Source organism: Aquarana catesbeiana, linkage group LG01, assembly GCF_042186555.1.
Source record: "Aquarana catesbeiana isolate 2022-GZ linkage group LG01, ASM4218655v1, whole genome shotgun sequence".
NCBI lineage: Eukaryota > Metazoa > Chordata > Amphibia > Anura > Ranidae > Aquarana > Aquarana catesbeiana.
In genome coordinates, this window is record NC_133324.1 from 289,593,504 (window position 1) to 289,609,631 (window position 16,128).

Below are 16,128 nucleotides of genomic sequence, written 5' to 3' on the forward strand. Positions count from 1 at the left end.
GATCTACCTGCCTCTGAGTTTCCCTCCTTGCTGTGAGTTCCCTGAGGGACAGTGTGAACATCTTCCTGTGCCAACATCCCCAGACCTGGATGTTCCTGTGCACTGGTGCATTATCACCGTATGTCTTGTTGAATCCATTAGCTCTGGTAAGCCTCTCTTATGTTGGTGGTGGCTTCTCCCATTATCTTCTTATCACATTTGTTTTCCTATTGATGTCTGGAAGTTGATATTCATCTACCTGGATCAATATAACATCTCAGTCTTTTATCAGTGCATTATTTTCACATATTCACTATCACATCGTGGAATTTATTTAATATATTCATTGATATTTTCACATGTCTATTGTTTAGAGTATTTAACATTAATCTTTTGTCTGTATATGGTCCTATTCATTATGTCCGTTCTTATTTAGCGCTGCGCATTTATATACAAAGATGTACACATGCCACAGCAGGAATTAAACCTGCTGTTGCTTTTGGTGGGTGCTACTGCCTGCCAATCAAGACCCATTCAAGTAAATGGGGCCACTCTGCAAGTGCCCCGCAATTGCATGCTTCTGTTGGGTCCAGGGGGTTAAACCAGATTGTGAGAAAGCAACACAACATTGCCTGCTTTAACCCCTTGTTTGCTGTACTGCACAAGGTTGCAGGGCACTTGCAGAGTGGCCTAATTCACTTGAATGGGTCATGCTTGGCAGGTGCTACACTTATCAACCATGACAGAGCATATAACTCCTGCTGTGGCTGCGGCATGTGTACACCCCTGGCCACTGCAGCTAAAGGGGGTGCAGTTGGGTGGGGGTGATAAAAACACATCTTAACTATGGGGTTTTACCACACCCCAAACTGCAAATGTAAATGAGCCCTTACTGTTCTGAGCCACCAATAAGGCTGCTTTCACACCGATGTGCGGCGGTTTACCCACACCGCTGGGCTTTGCCACAAACTTCTATTAAATCCTACAGGTGTGTCAAACACACACATTCAGGAGTTTTGGGGCGCTTTCAGAAAGTGTACCAAACCCACAAGGTATAATAGAAGTTTATGGCTAAGCGCATCAAACCCGCAGGAACACTGCACTGCACCCGTGGTGTGGGTAAACTGCAGTAAATCAGTGTGACAGCAGCCCTATACTATTATGCCCAGTGTATTGCTTCACAGTGATCTGAAGATCTCTTCTTTCCTGCTGCTTGTACCACTCTGGAGACCAGTGCCCGGGATAAGAGATGTAGAGAGTGCAGATGTTATCACTCCACATAGGACAGGAGCCAGCTCTACAGAGGAGGCATCAGCTTATGTGGCTCTTGCTCCCTACTACAGCTCCAATTTTACAAGTAGACCCTCTGCATTGCACTCCGTTTGATGCTCTGGAATGGCGAGTCAGCCAGCCCAGACCACGATCTACCAGTCACCTGTCCGAGATCTACTGGTTGCTGACCCCCGCCCTAGACCATGGGGCTCGATGACATGGTGAAGCTAGAAAAACGGAGCATTAGTACAGGGTCCATCTTGAAAAACAAGAGGAAGGGGGCAGGAGGCGGAGCCTAGCGGAGCAGACATGCATTGTTAGAGCTCCACACCGCTGAGGAGAGAAGAGAAGGACAAAGCGGAGCCTGCAGGCTCAAAAGGTATCCATTTGAATCTTTTTGCCCCAGGGAACAAACTGTGAAAGTTTGGGCAGGAAATATGGTACTGGGAGGAAACCGTGGCAGAAATAAAAATCACCTCACAAAGAGCTCACAGGCACTCACTGCAGCTGAAGCAGCTCCAGTCACCTCACAAGATACAGCATCAGGGCGCTCTCACAGACAGAAAATGTCACAGCAAGACTCTCCATTTGAGTCAGATACAGAACAAATCCTCTCACAAACTTCTCCACAAGCCTCCTCAGTATCCCCAGTAATATTATTACAATTTGAAAAGATGCTTCATAAGGCTTTAAAACAAACCTCAGACCAAATAACAAAAAGCCTAACCAAAGAAATAAGAGAGCTGGGAAACCGCACCGCAGCCTTAGAAATAAAAATGGATGAAATTGAAATTACAACCCAAGAAAATATAACAGAATTGGAACAATTAAAAAAAGAGAATTTAATACTTCAAACTAAGCTCGAAGATTACGAAAATAGCGCCAGACGTTCAAACTTACGCATAAGGGGAATACCTGAAACTGTGACAGACCTGCAATCTACTATTACTGCTCTATTACAAGAACTAAAGCCAGATATCCCTATTGAACGTTTAGAACTGGACAGAGTACACAGAGCCCTCACAGCCAAAAAGAAAGATGGACCCCCACGTGATATAATCACAAAATTTCATTATTACAGAACGAAAGAACAAATACTAATTGCTGCAAGAGAAAAAAAGGAACTTAATTTTCAAGGACACAATTATCAAATTTTTGCTGACCTATCCCAACTTACTATTACTAAAAGACGATCCATGAAACCCCAACTAATGGAACTGCAACGCCACAACATTATGTATCAATGGGGCTTCCCCTTTTCAGTCAGATTTAACTACCAAGGTACAATTTACAGAAGCAGATCAGCAGATGAACTACAACAAACCCTTTTAAAATTAAATCTGACAGAACCCACAAGCAGCAACACTCCCACACGCAGAAGAATGGCATCATCTTCACCTTCAGGCAGCACCCAGAAAATTTCAGAACAAAATGGGAATCATCATTCTCACAAAAGAGGCCGTTATGCCACATCATCCATGGACCAAGAAGATTCAATGGACTGACATCCTAATTCCTGATATCTCTTCATTTATTATACTAAGAGATGGTTCTCTATAAAAAACCTATATTTATAACTGAATGTAACTGCATTCTGATAGTCACACACTGTGTGGGATCATGTTACATTCCAGTTATATTTCTTATTACTTCTGATTCATATAGCCTTAGAATATATAAGTGAAATAAGGAAATTCTTGTTCAGTTATATATTATCAGGTAATAACAATAGATTTATTACTTTTTAGGACAAATATGTTCAATAATCCAGAAGTAATGGAAGCTTTTTCTTTCTTTTCTTAAAACAAATATATTATTACCTAACTAGTTCCTAGAATTATGTTTTTGTTTATTCTAATCTGAAGCAATACAACCTCAATTTTATGAGTTAACATTTCTAAACAGTTGCATATGAATAAAATATGTAATTGTTTACTCTAAAAGGGTTAAAATCCCAAAATAATTCAAACTATCTTCATCAATACCAAAGTTATTAACAGTACCTTTCTAACTGAATTATTTAGCCTAGGGCAAGACTAACCATATACAACCACCCTGGAATAAATAATTTCAACAAAAACTATATTCTGCACTCCAATTAATGAAACATCATTTTGATGTCTTTTGACATAGCACTTCTCTCCTGTAAGCGGAAGATCCGTGTACCCCCATTAGCCCTCCTCATTCTCCCAACCATATTATGTGGGAGTGTGACGAAGGCACTTATTCCCCTGAGAGAGATATTTATTCTCTTTCACGGGTAAATTGTGATTACTTGCAAAAAATAATTTATACAATGTATCATCTAATCTCATATCTTTTTTGTTTACTCTTTACTCCAGAATTCACTGGTTTCTTTTCTATCTATTCATCTCTTCAGTCCACACAGGTTGATCTGCGCAGTCAGCTCTGCATAACAAAAAGTAAGTCAAAACTATTTGATCTATTGCCATGGCACCACTGAATATACTTTCCCTGAATGTTCAGGGAATAAATGTCCCTCAAAAAAGGACCAAAGCCTTCCGTACTTTCCATAACAAGAAGGCTCACATAGTATGCCTCCAAGAAACACACTTCACCAAAGATTCTACTCCAAAATATATTTCTCCATTTTATCAACAGATTTACACGGCTTCTGCCTGTACCAAGCAAAGGGGAACTCTAATTGCATTTCACTGATCCACACCATTCACCTTATCATCAGAAATTAAAGACCCAGAAGGTAGATACCTGATACTCATGGGTTATATAATGGATACAGCAATCACGGTGATTTCCTACTACGCTCCTAACAAACAACCTACACCATTCCTCTCACATATATTACAAGTGATTAATACACACAAAATAGGAACAGTGATAATGTGTGGGGATTCGAACCAGGTCCTCCTCCCATTTCTAGATAAATCACCTTTTACACCATCCAAAATAACCTCTAGATTACCTTTTTCTCAACTTCTTTCCAAATACAATCTGGTAGATTCATGGAGAGAAAGTAACCCAATGAAAAAGAAATTCACTTATTTCTCGCACCCTCATCAAACCTTCACCAGAATAGATCATATTTTTCTAACAATAGGAATGATACCAGAAATTATTGCATCAGATATAATTCCGATTCCGTGGTCTGACCATAATGCAGTATACACTACTATAGCCTCAGCCATACCAAAAGCGCATGACCCAACGTGGTACTTACCGGACATAATGCTCAAACACCCACTACATCAGATGGCCATTGAACAAGCTTTAAAGGAATACATATCAATTAATAATACAACAGACATCTCCCCAATAACACTGTGGGAAGCTCATAAGCCTGTCTTGCGTGGTACAATACAAAGACAAATGGCACTATTTAAACGGGAACGCAAAAATCTAGCAAAAAAACTAGAACTCAATTTTAATGCAGCCTACATATCATTTCAAGATAATCCATCTCAGAGAAAATCTCATCTGGAAAAATCTAGATTGGAATACGATCTATTTCTCACTGAGTCAGTTGATAAATCCCTCAAATGCTCCAAACACAATTTCTATATGAATACAAACAAACCAGGTACATATTTGGCTCGGGCATTAAATTCAACTAACAAATCTTTCAAACCAATACGTTTGAAATTATCAAAAAATGTTTACACTTGTAATCCAGTTAAAATAGTCCATAAATTTCACTCACATCTCGCAACTTTATACAAGACAAACAATGAATTTAATCCTACAGAGGCTGAATCCTTCTTCTCAAAAATAACCTTACCTGAGTTATCTCAGAATCAAAAAAGCAGTTTGGATGAGCCTATAACTATAGATGAAGTTGCTAACGCCATAAAAGACCTAAAACTTAACAAAAGACCAGGCCCAGACGGCTACTCGGCTTTATACTATAAAACATTCTCAGAAATACTCTCTCCCATTCTCACTGAAACTTTTAACAAACTTCTAGATGGACATTCTTTTCGGCAAGAAACACTAATGGCAATTGTTTGTATGATCCCAAAACCCCTTTCTGATGATACTTCCTGTGTGAATTATCGGCCTATCTCTCTGTTAAACCTTGATATTAAATTATTAGCAAAAATAATAGCAAAACGCCTCAATAGCATTATAGGAAAATTAATACATAGAGATCAAGTAGGCTTCATGCCAAATAGACAGGCAGGCGATAATATACGCAGGGCAGTGTTATTGGCACATATTGCTAAAAAACGGAAAATCCCTTTATGTTTTCTATCTCTCGATATTAAGAGGGCATTTGACACAGTATCCTGGCAATATATGCAATATTCATTACAAAAATGGGGTTTTGGACCCCACTTTTTAACATGGATCAAAGCATTATATAATAAACCCAAAGCCTATATAAAATATGCTGGATACAAATCTGAAGCCTTTAATATCGAAAGAGGTACCCGACAGGGTTGCTCATTATCTCCCTTATTATTTGCCCTTATACTCGAACCCATGGCCCAATACATCAGAACAAACCAAACTATAACTGGCATTGAAGTAGGAGGTATTACACACAAATTATGTATATTTGCAGACGATATATTACTTTTTCTATCATCACCACAGGTCTCTGGTCCTAACTTAATACCAGCTCTTGATGGATTTGCAGCCCTATCCGGCCTTATGATTAATCCTAAGAAATGCCTAGTGCTTAATATTTCACTCACAAACATGGAATTGATCCTGGCTAGGGCTGCACTCCCATTCACATGGGCAGAAAAATCAATCCCATATCTTGGAATTCATTTAACAGCATCTCATTCTGACTTATTCTCAACCAATTATCCTCCTGTATTAAGACAGATCACAAATCTAATAAAACAATGGTCGCAACTTCCTTTATCCTGGATAGGGAAGATTAATGCAATCAAAATGACTATTCTACCCAAATTGCTTTATCTATTCAGAGTCCTCCCTATTCCAATTCCTTCCTATTTTTTGAGAATAGTACAAAAAAGAGCAACTTCGTTTATATGGGGCTCTTCTAAACCACGTATACCTATACACACACTACATCTTCCCAAAAATAAAGGAGGCCTGGGATACCCTAATTTTACTAACTACTACAGAGCAGCACATTTGGCCAGTCTGTCCAAATACCATGCAAAACAGGAAATCCCATTATGGGTATTTATAGAAGCTTCAGAAAATGACCCTCTATTAATATCAAATTTATTATGGCTTGATCCTAAAGACCGCTTTAAAATTCATAATCCCATAACTAAACACTTCTTATCTCTCTGGGATAAACTAAAAACCAAATATCAGTTACAATCTCCACACAATCCTCTCCTTTCTTTTATCAGAAATCCGGCCTTTTATCCGGCATGGATCTACCCAAATTCTTTTAAAGCTTGGGCAACATCAGGCATTCAGACACTAAATGATTTCATAGCATCTAAATCATTCCTTTCATTCCCATCGCTTAGAGAAAAATATGATCTACCAAACTCTGAGATATTTAGATATCTCCAAATCAAAAATTTCTATACACCATTCCTAAAGGGGGATACACCATTATCCCAATTATCCATTTTTGAATCAATCTGTACAAAAGATCCATTTGCTAAAGGTACAATTTCATCACTTTATAATCAATTATATGGAGTAGCAAATCTTAATAGACCCTCTTACGTTCAGAGGTGGGAGGAGGACCTGGGACGAACTTTAGAAGACACGGACTGGTCTAACATATGGCTCACATCTAAGTCATCTTCACCCAACATCTTAGCACTGGAGACAAATTATAAAGTCCTAACTCGCTGGTACCTTGTACCCGCTAGAGTGGCAAAATATTCACCTAATACCTCAGCTCTTTGTTTTCGAGGATGCCCAGAAATAGGCACATATTTACACATATGGTGGACGTGCCCAGTAATCCAAACCTTCTGGAAGGAAGTCTTCGTGATTGCATCTAAAATATTTAAAAAAATAATACAACCAGATCCATATTTAACTTTACTTAATCTAAAACCGGAATGGTTAACACTCTCTCAATTCAAACTTATGATCCAACTAATAACGGCTGCAAAACAAACAGTGGCCAAGGCATGGAAATCTCCTACATTGGTACTAGCAGAAACAATTCACAGAATGAATAATACAATGTCCCATGCTAAGATGGTAGCCATCGATCAAAATCAAATTCCAAAATTTGAAAAACTTTGGCATCCTTGGATAAAACAACAGTTCCTGTCAAACTTCAATGACTCTGTCCTGTTGCCATGGTAACAGATTAAATGACTTACAGAGACACCCATTCTAAGGCTTCAAAGAGAACTAAAAAGAATAATAAACTGACGAGCGGGACAACCTTGTGGACCATACCTCTACCTTTCAACCCTTTTTCTTCTTTCTCTTTCCTTTTCTCCACCTTACGATTAAAGCTCATTATCAGAATTTATTTGACCTATATACACTCTACTTGTAAACAATATGTATAGTAGGTATAAATCATTTAAATACCTACAAAAGTAACTAAGGAAATGATATATATCTTTAATTTAGGTTTACGTGAACCCAATGTTTAATATTTGAAATTTCATGATATTTACCTATATAAACCCTACTGTAAAACAATAAGCTTACTTTATAGATCCTTGTAAACTTACTTTATGTATCTTTATAACATTGTATACTCAATAAACTTCTTTTGACAAGGAAAAACAAGAGGAAAGTAAAGGCTGTCCATCTCGACCCCATCCAACCAAAAGATGGAAACTGCTTTTGGGTGAACTGGAGGCAGACCAAAGAACTGAATAAGGATGTCCTGTTTGAGGAGACAGAAACTACACTTAGCAGTCTGCCTGCCACGGTGTATACCTGGAGTGGTCATGCCTGACATTTTGCTAAGGATATCAATCTATCTTTTGCAAAACAGCAAAACTCTGATCCACCTGAAAATTGATGTACACCACCTTCATGACATTGTCTGCTTGAATCCGGATTGTATACCCTTCCACTAAGGAGGTCTAATACTTCAGGAACAGTCAAACTGCCCAGAACTTCTGGATGTTACTTTTGGAAACAAGACACCAAAGACTACCAAGCCCCTTGAAATGAAGGGTGCCCAGGTCTCTTCCCCAGACCAATCAACTGTCTGCAGTGTCCTACAATGGGGATTCCTTAAATAACGGGAAGTGAAGACTTTCTTGCTCCAGAGCCATAACCCTGAGCCTCAGCGATAGGCAAATCACCTGTCCAAAGAGGAGTCAACTTGTCCCTTGAAGAATAAAGGCCTGTAAAGGCCTGGGGTCCCAGGCTGTGATCATGCCTCATTATACACAGCTGGTGATGGGGTTGGCAAGCAGCGGGAAGGTGAGAGGGGTCCATGATATTAGGTGACATGACTGAACACTAACTTCTTCTGCACCACGGCTGATAGAAAGTAACATTTTACCTCAGAGGAATCCTACAATGTAGAGATCAGGGAGCCCTGCTGATAAGATCTGGGTACATTACTGGCATCTGAATGTTGTAGAACATTATACAGATTACAGTATAAAATTTGCGGGGCAATCCCAAGGTGTAATTTTGGGGGGGAGGAGTTTCCTTGTTTAGTATGGGGGGATAAGGGAGTCTACTAATGTGTGTAGTGTATGGGCAGGGGGTGGAGTATTGGGGGTTGGGGTCTCTGTTGTGTACTGTATTCTCCCGGTGGGGGAGGGGATCTTCTGGTAAGTATACCGCCTGGTAGGTCACACAGCATTCAGCAGGCGTTCTTGGTCCCAGGGGGCTGTAGGTGTTTGGTCCCCTGGCAGTCCCTAGCTTGGTGGGTACATGTCTCTCCTGGAACACTGTGCCGCCTGCTAAGAAATAATTCTGGTGCATCTCCAGTGTGTTCCTGTCCCCCTTCACGTGTTCTGGCCTCGCCTCTTGGGTTTGTAGTAGAAAAGTGTGGGTTCTGCCCATCCTCCTGCTCTCTCCCTAACCTGGACAGCGTGGTAGTTCTCCCCACGCTTCCTCCTCCGCTCCCCTCACCATCATCCCATCCCTGTCCCTCCACCTCCGCTCCCATCTTAGGCTCCCCTCACCCTCCCGCCAGGCCCCACTATGAGCCACAGTCCAGTCTAAACAATGTGTCCAGGTTTCAGGCGGATTGATATCTGGACACATGATTTAAAACCCAGACTGCCTGGGTGAATTCCGGACACGTGGCAACCCTATGTATATGGCCAGCTTAACCACTTAAGGTCCGAGCCTCTTTTTGACACATGATGTTCACAAGTTAAAATCATTTTTTTTGCTAGAAAATTACTTAGAACCTCCAAACATTATATATTTATTTTTTCAGACACCCTAGAGAATAAACTTTGACACTTTAAAATCTCCTTAGGCTACGTTTAAAAATTTCTACAAGTTACCAGTTTTGAGTTGCAGAGGAGGTATTTTGCTAGAATTATTGCTCTCGCTCTAACGATCGTGGCGATACCTCACATGTGTGGTTTGAACAATATTTACGTATGTGGGTGCGACTTACATTTGTCTTTGCTTCTGCGCGTGAGCACAGAGGGATGGGGAGCTTTACATTTTTTACATTTTATGTTTTTCTTATTTTACGTTTTATTTTTTATGTTTAGACTCTCTTTAGAAAAAAAATTTTGGATCACTTTTATTCCTATTAGAAAAATTGCAAACATCCCTTGTAATAGAAAACAAGCATGACAGGACCTCTTTAATGTGAGATCTGGGGTCAAAAAGACCTCACATCTCACATTTACACCTAAAAGCAAAAGAAATAATAATAAAAAAAAAATTTTCTTTTTTTTTTAAATGTCCCTTTAGGGCCATTGGGCGGAAGTGACGTTTGACGTCACTCCGGTCCTCCAAGGGAAAAGAGTTGGGTGGGGGCCATCATGGACATCCTGTCCTTTAGGCCACAGGACCGGATCATCTCCGCCGCACCTCTCCCACCGCTCATAAAAGTGATCTCGCAGCGAATCCAAGGAGACCACTTTTATCTTAAAGCGGATCACCCGCTGTAGAGAAAAATACCGGTGTTATGGCATCTACCAAGTACCAACATATATCCATGGTGGGCGGTAAAAAAATATGTTCTTCTTTCCACATGTAGGTACACCAGCAAGCCCCTATTTTGATGTACAAGCCTAAAGCCTTGTACACACGATCAGATTTTCGGCAGGGAATTGTGTGATGACAGACTGCCTAAAATCTGACCGTTAGTACGCTCCATCAGACAACTATTGTCCAACTTTCCGCCAACAAATATTGGATGGCAGGCTAGTAAGTTTTCGGTGACAACGATCTGTTGTCAGATTTTCATATCGTGTGTACACAAGTCCATCACACAAAAGTCCAAAGTACAAACACACATGCTCGGAAGCAAGGATGAGCCGGAAGCAGTCGGTCTTGTAAACTAGCCTTCGTAATGAAGAGTTAACATTCGTGATGCGGCAAATCATGAATTGTCGAAATGCAGTAGACAATTCTCTTCTTCTTTAACCACTTCAGCCCCGGAAGAATTTACCCCCTTCCTGACCAAAGCACTTTTTGCGATTCGGCACTGCATTGCTTTAACTTGCAATTGCGTGGTCGTGCGACGTTGTACTCAAATAGAGCTTTCTTTTGGTGGTATTTGATCGCCTCTGCGGTTTTTATTTTTGCGCTATAAACAAAAGAATAGCGACAATTTTGAAAAAAAATGCATTATTTTTTACTTTTTGCTATAATAAATATCCCCCAAAAATATCTAAAAAAAACAATTTTTTCCCTCAGTTTAGGCTGATATGTATTCTTCTACATATTTTTGGTAAAAAAAGTGTATTTTTAAAAAAAAAAAGTGCACTTGTAAGACCGCTGCGCAAATACAGCGTGACAGAAAGTATTGCAACGACCGCCATTTTATTCTCTAAGGTGTTAGAAAAAAAATTTATAATGTTTGGGGGTTCTAAGTAATTTTCTTGCAAAAAAAAACTGTTTTTAATTTGTAAACAACAAATCTCAGAAAGAGGCTCGGTCCTTAAGTGGTTGTTACTAGGCTAGGTGTGTATGGGACCAGGATAGCATGCTGGGGAGGTTAGTGAAGGAAAATATGCATGTAGGCCAAAAAAAGGAGCAGGAAAAGCTTACAGCATGCATGAGGACAAAGAGGACATTCACAGCATATTACAATAATGTTAATTATGGAATCAAGAAATTAATACAATACATTAGCAAACATTAAATGCATAGAATGTGATGTTCTAGGAAAAAACTTACCCGAATATAGTCCTTCTGCAGGACTTGAATAATGGCTGAGCAGGTCTCTGGAATAATGAGCCACAGAGCCTGGGGGGAGATCTCAATGGTAAACTTGAGGTCCTGGAGACTTCTCCCCGTCGCCGCAAGGTGGCTATGAGCCTTTGCTCAGGAGTAATGGCAAGCCTCATGCATGTGTCCTGCTTCTTAATATAGGGGGTCAACAATGCCAAGAGTTGGTGAAAGCAGGGGTCCGTCATCCGGAGATAATTCCGAAAATCATCCGGATTATTCTCCTGGAGCTCACGCAGCAAAGGCATATGACGTAATTGGTCACGATTAAATAAAGCAACCAATTTTTGGTCCAAGAAATCCTCCTCCTCCTGTTCCTGGACTGGACTTGGGTCAAAGCATGGCCAATAATAGCACGTTCTCTCCTCCGATTCTGCAACATAACTGGTTGACGAACGGACATTCAGAAACGAACTGAAAAGCACGAACTGAAAAACGCAAAGCAACACTCACTAAACTTCTACTAACACGAAATTAGCAGAAGGAGCCCAAAGGGGGCGCCTGACAATTGAACTTCCTCTTTATCGGCTCGTAGTACGTCTAGTACGTCACTACTGTCGTGTTTGTTGGCTGACAATTGTGTACCGTTTGTATGCAAGACAAGTTCCTGGCACACGCCCTTCGGACAAAAGTCTGATGCTCTGTTGGCCAAAAATCTGATCATGTGTTCGAGGTTTTAGTCCCCGCTCTTGTATATTCAACGATCGGGGATGTAATTACTGATGTGGATTTTGAAGTTGGACGCTTATGGACATTTGCAAGGCTATGCCCTTAATACAAGAGAGACAATTCTGCTTAAACTATCACAGCCATTTTGCTAAAGCCTTTCTTTTCTAACCTAAAGACTGTCATGTCCTCATTTAATCTTTTCATGGACATCTGTTGTTTTGTTGAGATAATAGAGTAAATGACCTTCACTTTATGTTCTTGTAATGTCATTATCTGGTCATATGTTATTTCATATTCATTGTTTAATTAGAACACCTACATGATCTGGCTTTCAAATGGTCATATCTAAAAAATCAATCATCACAGTTGTTATGAGTGGCCTTCAACTGGAAGGAAAAACAGTTGTTTTGAACTTAAAAAAAATGATGTATGTACATCTCATTGGTTCTGCAGTATGTTATGTAATATTAGCCCATGTCTTTGGATCATTACAAGTGTATAAAAGTAGTGAATATCTGATATAGAATCAGAACGATCACTAGCTTTCATCGTTCTCTCACATGGTAAATAAATCTTCGCTTTGCATAGCAAGAAGTCTTTGTTCTTTTATCAAGGGGTATGTCCTGCCCGGACACTATGTCCCCACTTGCTGTAGTGGTCGGACCCAGGAGTCTCAAGCTCCTAGTATGAACTGCCCACCATAATGTGTCACTTCATTGACAGATCAGGGGACTCCTAGTCTGTCCCACCTCTCCTGACCACTATGACTGAAAGGCCTGGGGTCTCCTGGTCTGTCGCAGCCCACATGAACTATGGGTCCCCCTCCTGCCTACAAAAACCCTCATTCACTACACTTTCCATTGTGTAATAGGAATGATAGTTTATGATAGCGACAATGCACAGAGAGCTGGTGTGATGTATCCTCCTCCATTATACCTCCTGGTGCCTGGAAGAAGCTGAGTTTTTTCAATAAGCCCTGGTTCACATCAGCGCGGCTTCGAAATCGTGCTACTTCAGCGCGATTTTAAAGCCGCACATATGTGCGATTTGTACTGCCGATTTCATTGCGGCTTGTGACTTCATTTAATAGAAGTCTATGCAAGTCGCAATGAAACCAGTATAAAGTAGTGTTGGAACCTTTTTCATAATCGCTGCGACATGAACAGTTCCATTGCTGGCAATGTGGTGCTACTTCTCATGCAATTTGGAACTGTCAAATCGCATGCTAAGTTGCACCAGTGTGAATGGGGGCTTATGCCCTGTACACACGATCGGACATTGAGCGGACATTCCGACAACAAAATCCATCGGATTTTTTCCGACGGATGTTGGCTCAAACTTGCATACACACGGTCACACAAAGTTGTCGGAAAATACGATCGCTCTGAACGCGGTGACGTACAACGCGTACGTCGGGACTATAAACGGGGCAGTAGCCAGTAGCTTTCGTCTCTTAATTTATTCTGAGCATGCGTGGCACTTTGTGCGTCGGATTTGTGTACACACGATCGGAATTTAAACCATCGGATTTTGTTGTCGGAAAATTTTATATCCTGCTCTCAAACTTTGTGTGTGTCAGAAATTCCGGAAAAAGTCCGATGGAGCCCACACACGATCGGAATTTCCGACAACACAATCCGATCGCACTTTTTCCGTCGGAAAATCTGACCGTGTGTACAGGGCATTAGAGCTATGACATTACACATTTTTTCAAGGAGTTTGCAGGTAAACAATACATTTGATTTCCATATTATTAACAGCTTTCAGATACATAGGTGATGCCACTGATAGGTGATTTTTAACGCGAATCACCAATTTCGGCTTTAAGTATTTTTCACTTTTAAACTTCATCTGTTTAAGGGTCCTTTCACACTGGGGCGGTTTGCAGGCGCTATTGCGCTAATAATAGCGCATGCAGACCGACCCGAAAGTGCCGCTGCTTGGAGCGATGCGCTGGCAGGACGGTAAAAAAAGTCCTGCTAGCAGCATCTTCGGAGCGGTGAAGGAGCGGAGTGTATACCGCTCCTTCACCGCTCCTGCCCATTGAAATCAATGGGACGGCGCGGCTATACCGCCGGCAAAGCGCCTCTGCAGAGGCGCTTTGCGGTGGTTTTTAACCATTTCTCGGCCGCTAGCGGGGGGGTAAAACCCCCCCGCTAGCGGCCGCATACCGACGTTAAAGCACCGCTTACAATAGCGGCGCTTTAACGCCGACGCCCGCCCCAGTGTGAAAGGACCCTTACTGTTGCTTATGTCTGTGCTGTAGTTTATTTTCTTGAATTATTTTCTACACTTTTTTTTCTTTTTATTAAAATAATTATTTATTTAAAATATTTATATACAGCGGGTATAGAAAAGTATTCCCCCCCAATCGCATTTTGTTGCTTTGCAGCCTGAAATGAAAACAGACACCGTTTTTGTTTTATTCGGTTGTATTTACTCAGTGCAACTTATAAAATCCAAGTGAAAGATTTAATACCTTGTCAGAAAAACTAAAAAAACATTAAAAAACAGAATCACTAATGGCTCGTACACACTATAAGAAAATCGGGCGAACATCTTCTTTCGAGGAACGATCGTACGATTTTCTGATAGTATGTACACAACTTTCAACAGCCGATTCTGACCTTCCGAATGAAAATTTCCAAAGGGGCAAACTCCAAACATTTTCTCAAACGGGAACAGAACAAACAATTTTAATTTAATGTGTACCGTTTTCGTACAATTTTCATACGAGAAATATCAGATACGAAAGACTGCGCATGATCAGAAACAACAGATAGCAAAAAAGCCTTTGTCGTATGAGAATTTTTGTACATTATTTCTATCTTCATTTCCAACTTGCTGTGAAACATCGAGGAAAACCGGCCGATCGTTCGCCCGATTTTCTCATAGGGTGTACAGGGCTTTAGTTGGAAAAAGAATCACCCCCCCCCCCCCAATCAGGTGTAGCTAACCACCTTTTTAATAGCACATAAAGCCATTTGACTTTAAACTGTAGTAAGCGGTGGTCATTTTGATTAGCTCAGCATGAAAAGAGCTTTCCTGGAGCATTTCAGTCCCTGGTAGTGCAACTGAAGGAAACAATCAACTCATAAGTGCGCGCCTATTGCATTAGGGTGTGCATCCCAAATCTCAAACACACATGCCTTTCTCTGGACAGTACATGAATGGGAAGTACTCTGTGCCAAGCAGCTTCCTGTTCATTCACAAATTGAAGCATAGTAAACACTGTGTGTTCATTTAGAAAAAGAAGGGGCTGGTAAATGACATATTGACTAGCCCCTTCCCTCGCACTCCATCCTGAAACATCCAAAGCTGAAACAGCAGCTGGGGGGGAGAGGAAGGAAGCCAGCAGCACTGCAGGTGTGTGTGTGTGTGGGGGGAGGGGGGGGGCGCAAAACACAGGGGTTATTAGGGTGTGGCACGCCCCCTGTGCATGCCTATGAATCAACTATGGGTGGCAGGGCACTGTCAAAGATCTCCGCAATAAAGTTGCGGACAGGCACAAGTCATTTTGGCAGAGCTCCCTTCCCTGAAATTATAGAGCCGATCAGTGGGTGCCGGTGATCATTCGTTGGCTGGCACCCGCTTATCGGCAACAAATCACAGCACAATCTGGACAGCGGGCGCCCTCTATCCGGATTTGCTGATCACATATCAGATACGTGATCCAGCACAGAGCAGGAGAAATTGTGCCTGATCATTGGTATCATTGCGCCCCATTGTTGTTGTTATTGGGAGGAACTGTGCCCCATTGTTGGTGTCATTGTGAGGAATTGTGTCCCTTCGTTAGTGTCAGTAAATAAATTAGTGCCCTAGCACAAATGCAAGCAAATGGGCGCAGTTTGGAGACCACTGTTATAGAAGGATATGCTTTGTTCATATTTCATGTCTGAGATTTACAACCACATTAACCACATCAGGTCC